This window comes from Cebus imitator, unplaced genomic scaffold (assembly GCF_001604975.1).
Source record: "Cebus imitator isolate Cc_AM_T3 unplaced genomic scaffold, Cebus_imitator-1.0 Scaffold516, whole genome shotgun sequence".
NCBI lineage: Eukaryota > Metazoa > Chordata > Mammalia > Primates > Cebidae > Cebus > Cebus imitator.
Window position 1 is genome coordinate 643,636 of NW_016107831.1, and position 11,057 is coordinate 654,692.

Sequence of the window (11,057 nt, forward strand, 5' to 3'; positions counted from 1 at the left end):
CAGTGAGGCTGGCACAGCCACGCAGCCATGAACCAATCTGAGCCCATGCCAAGAATTCCCAATATTGCTTACAATTTCTGGATGAAGAATCTTGTTGTTACCAAGTTCTCTGGGATCTGTTTCCCTGATCTTAGTTGACCCTTCTGCTATCATATTTACTGGTCATTCACTCCTGGTGCTTTGAGCTACACCTTTCTCTGGTTGCCCTAGCTAGGATTTTGAGCCAGCACCCTTTCCCAGATAAAGAGGGAAACCAAATATGTTGCTGTGAACACAGTTTTGAATGGGGCATCCTGGTATTTTCTCTCATCTGAGCAGTCATTTCAGGAGGATTTTGCTTACAGCTCCCAAGTTTCAGTCTCACCAAGGCTCTCCTCTTGTCCTCCCTGGCCTTAAAACATAGTTCAGCTTCACCCATGGCGGAATCACTGTATCTCACTACAAGGAGACACCTTCATCCTTTGTTGCTCTTTAGAAGAGTCAGCAGCATTGGCCCTATGGGAGGCAGGAGAACTAAAGTCACCCCAAGTCCCAGTGTTATTTCTGCCTCATAGAAGAGCTTGGAGCATTCCATCACTAAAAGGTGATGCTGTCTTTTTTGGAAGACCCCCCCCCCCCAGCTGTCCATTCCATTTATATTAGCTCCTGAGCCCTGAAACTGTTCCCTCAATACCTGTTCTCTTCAGCTCTGAGTTACCACCCTTTACAATTAGCAGGAGCGCAGGAAGCCTGGATTTAAACTTGGATATAATCTCAGTTTAATTCATTGTTAGTAGCACCAACTCAATGTTACTGGGTTTCAGTTTTCTGACTTGTAAAAGTAGGAAAAATTATATGTACTCTTCAAACTTGAAAAAACCTATAAGCATAAGAAGGGAGTACAATATTGGTACAGAGGATGCGTTCAACAAATGAGAGTTGATCTTTTTTTTTTTTTTTGGTATTATGATATTAAGTTTGGATGCCTTCAAGTCAGCTGAGAGAGCAAACACATAAACAAAAATGTTAGTCTTTGTAATGGCTAAATGGGGATACACGTATCTTCATATGTATATTATATATATTTATTATATACATTTAATTCAATATATTTCATATAGAATTATTTATAATTATACATTATGTATATTATATGTATATTGAAACAGGGGAAATGGAGTGAGAGAGAGGAAAAGGGGTGATCAGGGTAGGAAGAAGACAGGCTTCCCTGAGATCTTATTATTTTTATGCTGTGATGATTATTGTTTTTGTTTGCTTTATTTGCTTCCTGGTCTAGTACTTAATGAATATGGGGTGAGGAAGAATAGACAACAAATTTTTGATTGTGTCAGGATTAAGAGTCAAAAAAAGATGAAAATATATTGCCATTATATCATGAAAGTTCATTTAAAATGTATGCAGTCATAATTAGGATTGATGCTAAATGGCTGTTTAATTACTGATTTGTTTTAAATTTAGATTAATTTCGAAGCTTTTATTAAACATAGTCTTTTTATAAGGTAAAGTTCTTTGTAAGTCAGTTAAATGCTGTCAGTAAGAAATATCTTTTGATAACTTAATATAGTTGATTAATTAAATAGAAATGTTTGTGTAACAGAGAGTAATCCAAATTGACCTTGACTTCTCTATTGCAGATGGGGACACAGAGAGAAAACAGATGCTAAACTTTGCCTAAATTGAATTAATATTTGATTTAAAATTTAATATTTAAATATTAAACTCCTTATTAGTAAATAGTTTTTAAAAGCATCATTGAAAATACTAATTCCAAAAACAGTTGATGGCTTTAAATAATTTATTTAAAGTCTGTAATCTAAGGTAAGCTCCTTACTAAAGTGTCTGTCTCATTTCTATTTAACATGAAATTAACATACTTAATGGACAAGTCCAATTACAAAACAAATTCCCGTAGGAATTTCATGCCTCAAAAAAGGAAAAGAGAAGATAGCATGAGAGAACGTATATTGGATACTACAGTAGAATGATTGTTTAACTTTAAAGGGATTTATTCAACTACATCACCACCTAGCCAGTATGTCACAATTTTGTCCACAAGAATATTATGGGTGATTTTTGTAAAAGGCCTGGGATGCAGTTAAGATAAACAAAACAAATGACACATTTGATCTGCCACTCCAATAAGAGTTTAAAAAACAGACAGAATCTCACTCTGTCACCTAGGCTAGAGTGTAGTGGCACAATCATGGCTCACTACAGCTCCCAACTCCTGGGCTTGAATGATCCTCCTGCCTCAGCCACTCAAGTTGTTAGAGCCATAGTCTCACACCACCATGCCTGGCTATTTTTTTAAAAAATTTGTGTAGAGACAGGGTCTCTATGTAAAAAATTTGTGTCTCTACAGGGTCTTACTATGTTGCCAAGGTTGGTCTCAAATTCCTGGCCTCAAACACCTTGGCCTCTGAAAACCCTAGGATTACAGGTGTGAGCCACTGCATCCAGCTCCAATAATTCTAAAAAGAAAAAAGAAAAAAAACATTATTGTGACTAGACACTTAGCAAACATACATGAGCATCAGTTTTAGAATTTCAGTTAATGTCAAGATAGGTAAACTGCAGTTTTTGGAATTTTGTTTGAAAACAAGATTTGTTTGTCCTTGTTGAAAAACCAGGACAGCTCATTTTCATGACACTTTTTCATGGTGACTTAAAAATAATTGATATTAGTTCCAAGAACACATATTCACATACTCTTAGTGTTGTAAATTAGGTAATAGATTTGGACCTGAAATCTTAAAACAAATGTAAGTTACCTTCAGGCTTTCTTATCGTTTTCTCACCATCATATTCTTTTCCAGTTCAAACACCCTTCTTCCCTATGAAGAAATTGGAGCTTGGTCATTTGTTCATATTATGTAGTTGGCCCCAAGCAATGTTATTCTTATCCCATCCTTGACTATCATTTTGTTCTAAAAATACCAGATAAATTTCTTTCTTTACTGCTGATATTTTTACAAATGTCAGTCAACTCAATATCATTAGGTAATCATATTCTTTTTTCATGTCCTTTTTAACTTTTGTTTCTTTTCTGATATTTTCTTTTTAAATATAATTCTCAAATGCAAAGTTATCAGAACGTTTCCTTTAAAACCATGCTGATATTTTTTAGATGCCTTTGTGATTCTCTATCTGGATTGTGACAGAGCTTTAGAATGATATGGATAATATATAAAATTTTCTTTTTAACTTCTTTCTTATAATCTAAAGCTGCACTATCCTTTATGGTAGTCACTAGCCATATGTGACTACTGAGCTATTGAAATGGAATTAGTACAAGTTGAGATGTGCTCTAAATATAATATACACATTGAATTTTGAATATATTTAATAGTCTGTCACATTAATTATATGTTGAAGTGATAATATTTGACATGTTGGGCTAAATACAGTATATTATTAAATTTAATTTAACTTGATATTTCTTTTTTTAATGTAGGTGCTAGGAAATTTAAAATTTTCTATGTGTTTACGTTATGTTTCCTGTGGGCAGTACTGATTATTCCCAGAATATTTTTAATATTTTAAATTAAGTGTATTAGCTTCCTCTTCCAGCTATAACAAATTTGCATAAATTTAGTAGCTTAAAAACAACACAAATTTATTATCTTCCCAGTTTAAGATGTCAGAAATCTAAAATGATTGGCAAAGGCTGTGTTCTTTTTGGTAGTTCTAGGAAAAATTCCGTTTCTTGCGTAGAAACCACCCATTTTCCTCAACTTAATCACATTTACAAAGTCCCTTTTGCCATGTAAAGTGGCATATACACAGATTCCAGGAATTAGAACATCAATGGGGGGTGGGGGGTATTATTCCAATTACCATATTAAGCATATTTAATGATGTTCTTTCCCGATTTGTTAATTTCAATTTTTAATGTGGTCCAATATTTTAAGATCAGTGAAACTGTGATACCAAAAAGCAAACATAAGAAACATCAAATCAGGTGTGGCATGGCACAATGGCTTCTCATCTGGCCAATGCTGCTGACCTTGATGTGATCTTAGTTAAGTCTTGTCTTCTTGGGCTTTTTCCATTTAGCCAAAGGAGTCTTTGTGAGTCTATAAAAGAACTTTAAAACTGCAGTTCTCTGGGCTACTGTTCAAATATACTCTAGTTGTTTTAATGATTAGTTTGAGCTCTTCTAAGATGAATTTCAGCTACAAGATATTTCTTATAGCTTCACCAGACTTATGAATGATGAGGATGTGAATTGTGAGTTGGTTTAATGTATTACATATAAGCCAAGAATTATATTCTCATTCCATCATATAATGAGTATACTTTCTATTAACACATAAACCATCTATCCTCATAGCCTATCTATTTTGTGACAAAGCAAATCATGCTTTGAACTATTTTGACATTACCTTTTCTGCTTAATCTATGTAAGCAACTACATCTGAAATATTACCATGCCTTGCTTTCCTTCTCTCCCTCCCTCCTAGTGCAATTTATAAATAAAGGGTCAAAATTTAATTGTTTTTTTTTGTGTGTGTGTGTGTGTGTGTGTGTGTAACAAATCACCGTTTGTTAGCTTGTTTATCATTAGGGAAAATTTGAGAAACTTTTAAAGAAGAAGGCACAAGAAGAAGCTGATAGTCACGAATTTTAGGATAGGTGGAAGGCTGAACAATTTCTTATACATTGAGTGTAACGTAGTTTTATCTTTCTGTTTAATTACATCATTCTACTATTTGTTTCTAGTTCATCAGAAGTAATTTTATTCAACACAAGCAAAAACAAACTCTAAAACCAAACACAAATGATCTTAGAAAAATATATCATTTTTAAAAAACTTGTGACATATTTTCTCAGTTTCTTGTAAGTAGTCAAAAATTAACTGAAGAGGCAGATTAATGTGTAGATAGACAGGTGATTGATAGATAGATAGATAGAGATGGAGAGACAAGAAGACAGAGAAATAACTATTCCTTTAAAAGATGTCATTTTGAGGGTTCATTTACTAATATTTTGAAAATCATGGAACTAAATATTTTGGGAGAGGTAGAAGATGCTCATTAAGTTGCTAATTGAACAATAATGAAAATTCAGGCTAGTGTTTACCTTTAATTATGTAATTAGCATAAAATCCTATTAAAAAAAGAGTACCCAACTCTTGTCTGTGAAGTCAATGAGATGTCAATGCCACTGGGATATAACTAAAAATTTCTCTTTACATCTTGAACTACAGAACATTAATTTTCATGTGGTTTCCCATCCTATTAGGTCAAATTTATAGTATATTCTGCTAATATTGGAAACAGACTCAAATTAACTAATATTCTACAATAAACATTAATAGATGATGTTTAATAAGATAAGTATCTTAGATATTCAGTATGAAAGGAATATCTTAGATATTCAGTATGAAAGGAATATCTAAGATAATTTTATACAATTTAATTCTAGACTTCATTGCAATGTCAAAATCAATCATAGTATTATGGAATCAAAAGCCACTAAAATATTAAGAGAAACTGCTATGAGGTTATTAGAGAGTCAGCATAAATACTGTCTCACAAATATTACATACAAATATACATTCAAAAATTAAGACAATTCTGCAAAATAGTGCATTATGCTATTATTAGCTAAAACCTTTGAAGTTGGAAATTTCTATATTTTTCAATTTTACCAATTAAGTAAATATGTAAATTATAGATATAAAAAAGAGCTTTTCAAAAAGAAACAAAACAGAATCTTAATTATTAGCATAATGGCATCATTATTTGAAAGTTTTTAACAAGTCAAAATTATTTGTTTTGAAAATCTGGATTTGTTTCTGATTTAAACTATTTTAAGAGTACTTCTGTAAATATCTTTTAGCATCTCTAACCAACGTTAATGAAAAAGCCCCATTTCAAAAGTGGCAGTCTCATCCTAAAATATCTAGTCTTGGCTAGTCACAGTGGGCTATGCCTGTAATCCCCGCACAGCCAAGGCTGGCAGATTGCTTGAGCTCAGGAATTCAAGGCCTGACTGGGCAACATAAAAAGCTTTGTCTCTAGAAAAAACAGAAAAATTAGCCTGGTGTGATGGGATGGTGCCTGTAGTCTCAGCTACTCAGGAGGCTGACATGGGGGGATCACCTAAGCCTGAGGAGTTTGAGCTCGCAGTGGGCTGTGATCAAGCCTCTGCACTCCAGCCTGGGAAAGACAGTGAGACCAGGTCTCTAGATAAACAAACGAAATATCTAGTCTTGATCATCACTTCCTTAGTTTCCCTTACCAATCTCTATTCCATGGAATATAAAGATACATCTGGTATATTTAGCATCCAGACAGGTGTCTTCTCCCAATACATACCTGAAATAGTACCAGTCAAGCATTTTAAGTAGTCTTTTCTAATTAAGCAGGATTGTGGGAGTAGATTCTTCCCCACAGAAAGAACCTCTTCATAAAGAGTCACCTTTGCAGTAGTCACAATTTACAATGTTGCAACACTTTTTATTTTTGTTTCTTTAATAATTCCCAATTGCCAGTCATTTAGATTCAAGTCTTGAGCACTTAATATGGGGTTACATCAGGGGTGTTCTGAAGAGAGTAGAGGATTTTTTTTTTTCCTTAGACTCGCTTTACAATTTGGTTTTGTTTTTTTTCTAGCTTCAGAATTTTAAAAATCATTTTATTAAAATTGTTGTGGGTACATAATAGGTATATATGTTTATGGGATATGTGAGATATTTAGGTTATTTCCTCTTTTTCAGACACTGAGCTCCAATCTTTCACAATATCCTAAGATGTTTATCACAAGCCAGAACTTAATTGATTTGACCTGGTCATAGAAAATGTGCTTTCATATTATTTATCAAAAAAACCCACTTTTTCCCAAAATAACTCTTTTGTATTAAAAGCAACAATGAAATAATTGCTCATCTATTTGTTATTAAAATCATGCTATTTCCTCATGTGATCCATTTGATATTAATCAATCAATCAATCATTTTCTATTTGGTATAGAAACTAAAATAGGATATGTAATTCTAGCACTATTTTTTTGTATCAGAGCTGAAGTTTTAATAACATGGTTAAATTGGAATGCCCTATAGTGGTTGTGTTTGCCAATCTTGGCCTTTTTTTTCCATTATTATTATTCATAGCAATTTTTACTTCCCTCCTGTATTGATTTCATTTTCTGAAGAAATTATCAAGCCCATCTAATGTAGAGAATAAATTTATTCTCTTCATGTTCCATTGTTTGATCTATTAAGTCAGTCATTTGCTAATAATTTGTGTCATGAGGGATATCCTCTGTAAGTAAATCACCGGGGAGAGACATGAATTTGATTCACATTTGCATCCTCACACTCGCCTCCCCTGTACTTCGTTCTCCTTTCATGTCTCCTCCTTTACTCCTCTGCATTAACTACCTTCCTGTGTCAACCCAGTTTGAAATTAAACACACTGAAAAATGAACCTTCAGTTGTATATTAATATCTAATGCTTGTTCAGTATGGATGCTGAAATATTAATTTATAACAATAACTACTGGCCATTTACAATCAACAAATCAATCAAAGTTGTTGTTGAAAGAACATCAACCTCTCCAAATTTCAGAAATATAACAGGACATCTACTTCATCACCCTTATCTATTCTATTACCAAAGGAAATTAAACTGGTATCCTACTATTTCCTTATCACAAATCTGTTTTGATTATTTCCTGGAAATCTATTGTGGATAATCAAAAATTGATAGTTTGGCAATTAACTAAGGCATTTTTTCCTGAGTCTGGGGTGCATTGAATGGTATTAACTGCTCAACTGAGTTATAAAAATTTTCTTTTCTAATATTTGGTGTGTCTTTTGCATGGATTATGAAAAAGAATATCTAGTGATTGTCAAATGAGATATCCAGTCCTCATATTTCATATCAACAAAGCCTTCTTATTTGAATTCACATACGTATTTTAAACATTCTGGGTGAATTTTCTTTCATGTTGTAATTTTGGCTTATGGCTACACTGACTTTGGTAGTTTACAGTTAACTGGTCAGACTGAACATAACCAGTCAGTTGATTGACTGTTTCACAATTTCAGAGGCCCCATTACTATTTGTGAGATCAAAGGAAAATACAAGAAAGAGCTAGTTGAGGATTATATATATTTTTTCAATTTCAACCACATTTTCCCATTTAGGTGGTAATTTTTGCTTCCTAGCTAGAATTTCTAATATCAATTGTAGAAATAAAAAAGCACCATTCCATTTACACTTCTTAGAAATATCAAGTATTACATTTTAAAAAATGAACCAGATAAAAAGCACATTATGAAATATTGAACGTTCATAATTTTTTTCACAGACCTTTTTAATTAGAAAATTGTATAATATGGTAAAACACAGAAATCATCTAGTGTAAATCTTTAATTTCAATAAAATATTTAAAGCAATGAACAACTTATATAGTAATATTGTAAACTCCCATGTACTCAAGATTCAGTCTGAGAAATGGAGCACTATAGATACTGTTGAAGCTTCTGATGATGCCTTCCAATTCCATTTACCTCACATCCTCCAAACAGTAACCTCTACCCTGAATTTCATGTTTATCATTACCATGCACATTGATATCTGTTGCTCTATATATGTATGTGATCAAATATAATGCATGTAATTATTTTGCATGTTTTTGAACTTTATATACAGATACCATCATCCTATAAGCATCTTTCCACAACATCCTTTTTTGTTATTGTGGCTTCAGATTATATTTTTGAGATTCATTTATATGAATTCAAGGAGCTAAGTTAACATTCATTTTTCTTGTTGCCACTTCTGCTATTGCAGTATGTGAATATTCTATAAATATTTTGTCCAGTTATTTATCTAAAGGTGTTTAGATGATTTCTCCGTCCTACTGTGTTTTTCCTCTTTCAAATAGTTTTGTAATGAATAGTTTTAGGAGTAGAAAGACTGGATTATAGGACATGAGAATGTTCAACTATTGCTAAACTGCTCCCTGAACTTGTACTATCATATACTCTCTATGATTTGATCACATTTTCATCAATATTAACTTTTGCTGGAATCGTAAATTTCTGCCAGTTTCATGACTGTGAAACAAAAATCTCATTATTTTAAATTGCATTTCTCTAATAGCTAGTGGGATTGAGGACCTTTTTCAGATGCTTATTGGACATTGAGAATCGTTTTCTGTCAATCAGCTATTCATTTCCTTAACCCACTCTGTCATACCATATTCTTTATCTTTGATAAGACTCTTCATGTACTTTGGATAGTAATCCTTCTTTGGTTATATGCATTACAAATACCTTTTCTGAGTGTTCATTTTGATGTATATAATTGTTTTATTTTAATATATCACATTTAACATGTTTTCTTTATGGATTTTGGTTTTCTGTTTATTAAACCACATTTTCCCATTTAGTTTCTGTTCTTATCTACCCAAAATCATGAAGCTATTTCCCTATAAAGGCTGTAAAATTTGCTCAGTATCTTTAGGTCTTTAACAGACCTTAACATACATATGTGTGAAGTTGCAATCTAGTATGATCATTTTTTCATATGACTAATTCAATGTCTGAATATGTCATCTTTCCTCCCTGCTTTTTAATGTCACTAGTTATTTATCAAGTTCCATAAATGCATGAATGTTTTCCCAGGATTTCTATTCTGTTCCATTGGACCATTTCTAGCCCTGAACCAAATCTACATTGCCTCAGTTACTGTTACTTTATATTAAGCCTTAATAGTTCATATGGGCATTTCCTGAACCTCGTTCTTCAGATTGTATTGATAATTTCTTATCCTTTGGCTCTTCCAAACACATTTTAGAATTAACTTTTCATGTTTCACAAAAAACTGTAGTAAATTTTATTAATAATTACATTAGTTCTATAGATTAATTTTCTTTATTGATTTTCCCATCCAGGAACAAGTATATTTGTTGATTTATGTGAGTTTACCCCTTAATGTTAATAGACAAATTAACTCTGGGCCAAAAAGTGATGGCCCAAAGTCGCATGGCCAATTAATAGCAACACCAGTGGTAGAAGAAAGGTCTTTTTGACTCCTTAACAGCTTGTACACTAAAAAAGCTTAATTATTTAGTCAGTTAAGGAAGAGTATCTTGAAGTCCCTGCAGCTTCAGAACCCTTCCCTATGAAAGAGAATTCAACTTCTGTAGTTTACTAGGCCCAATTTGTGTTTCAAGCCCTCAAAGTGTGTTTAGAGGGCTTGGCAAAACAAAGTCCTGAAATCCTTCACGTTGAGTCTTTCTCTGGAGCCTGTCAGAAATGCTAGGGGTAATCTTGAGGTCACTGAATTTCAAAGCATTCAGGTAAGCAACATTGAGGCCTATGTAATGACTCTTAGGTCTTGCTCTTTAACCACAGACTTACAGGAGCTATTGCTTGCTTTGCTGAATGAACATCAAAAGTCCAAAATGAGAAAAGATTGTCTAAGAATATATAACTTCGTATATACACACACTATACATGACCCTACACACACACATTTATAATCATATTCTTTTAGACAAAATAATATTTTAAGCATTTTTCCAAAAGCAGCATATCTCAGGAAGACTGAGGCTTCTTCTAGATCAATAGTTATTCAGGAAACAAATACAATTGCTTTGAAATCACCGAGTTGCCTCAGATTGGCATTTTAGCTACTAACTGCCATTGGGGAAAATTTTGTATTAAAAAAAATAGAATCCAGAGGAGACAGAAGCATAGAAGATTCAATCTTTAAACATAAAACAAGGAAAGATCAGATGATGTATTCAAGTAGTCATGTATCGTTCATGTTAATTGCGGTTCAGCCTTCTTTAACTACTACTACAGCAGCAGTTATCTAAAGGGGCAGAAAAAAAAAAAGATGAGGAGAGGGGTGGGAAAAAAGTGAGATCCCTGCAATATCGCCTCGAGCCACTAGGGGTATCTTTGTACCATTTTTCATCCTGCACCGATTTGGAGTAGAAACCTGTATTAGGGTAAAACCAGGGTCCTCGGCATTTTTTTTTTTTTTTTGTGTGCGAGCCTTGCACCCAGAATCCAAAAAAGATTTTTTTAAAAA

The 11,057-nt window shown here is 33.0% G+C and overlaps 1 protein-coding gene across 3 annotated transcripts in view; it reads left to right on the forward strand.

Moving 5' to 3' along the window:
* Window positions 1–11,057, forward strand: part of NLGN1 (neuroligin 1) — a 901,657-nt gene that overhangs the window by 163,052 nt on the left and 727,548 nt on the right. The gene's annotated exons all lie outside the window — the stretch shown is intronic.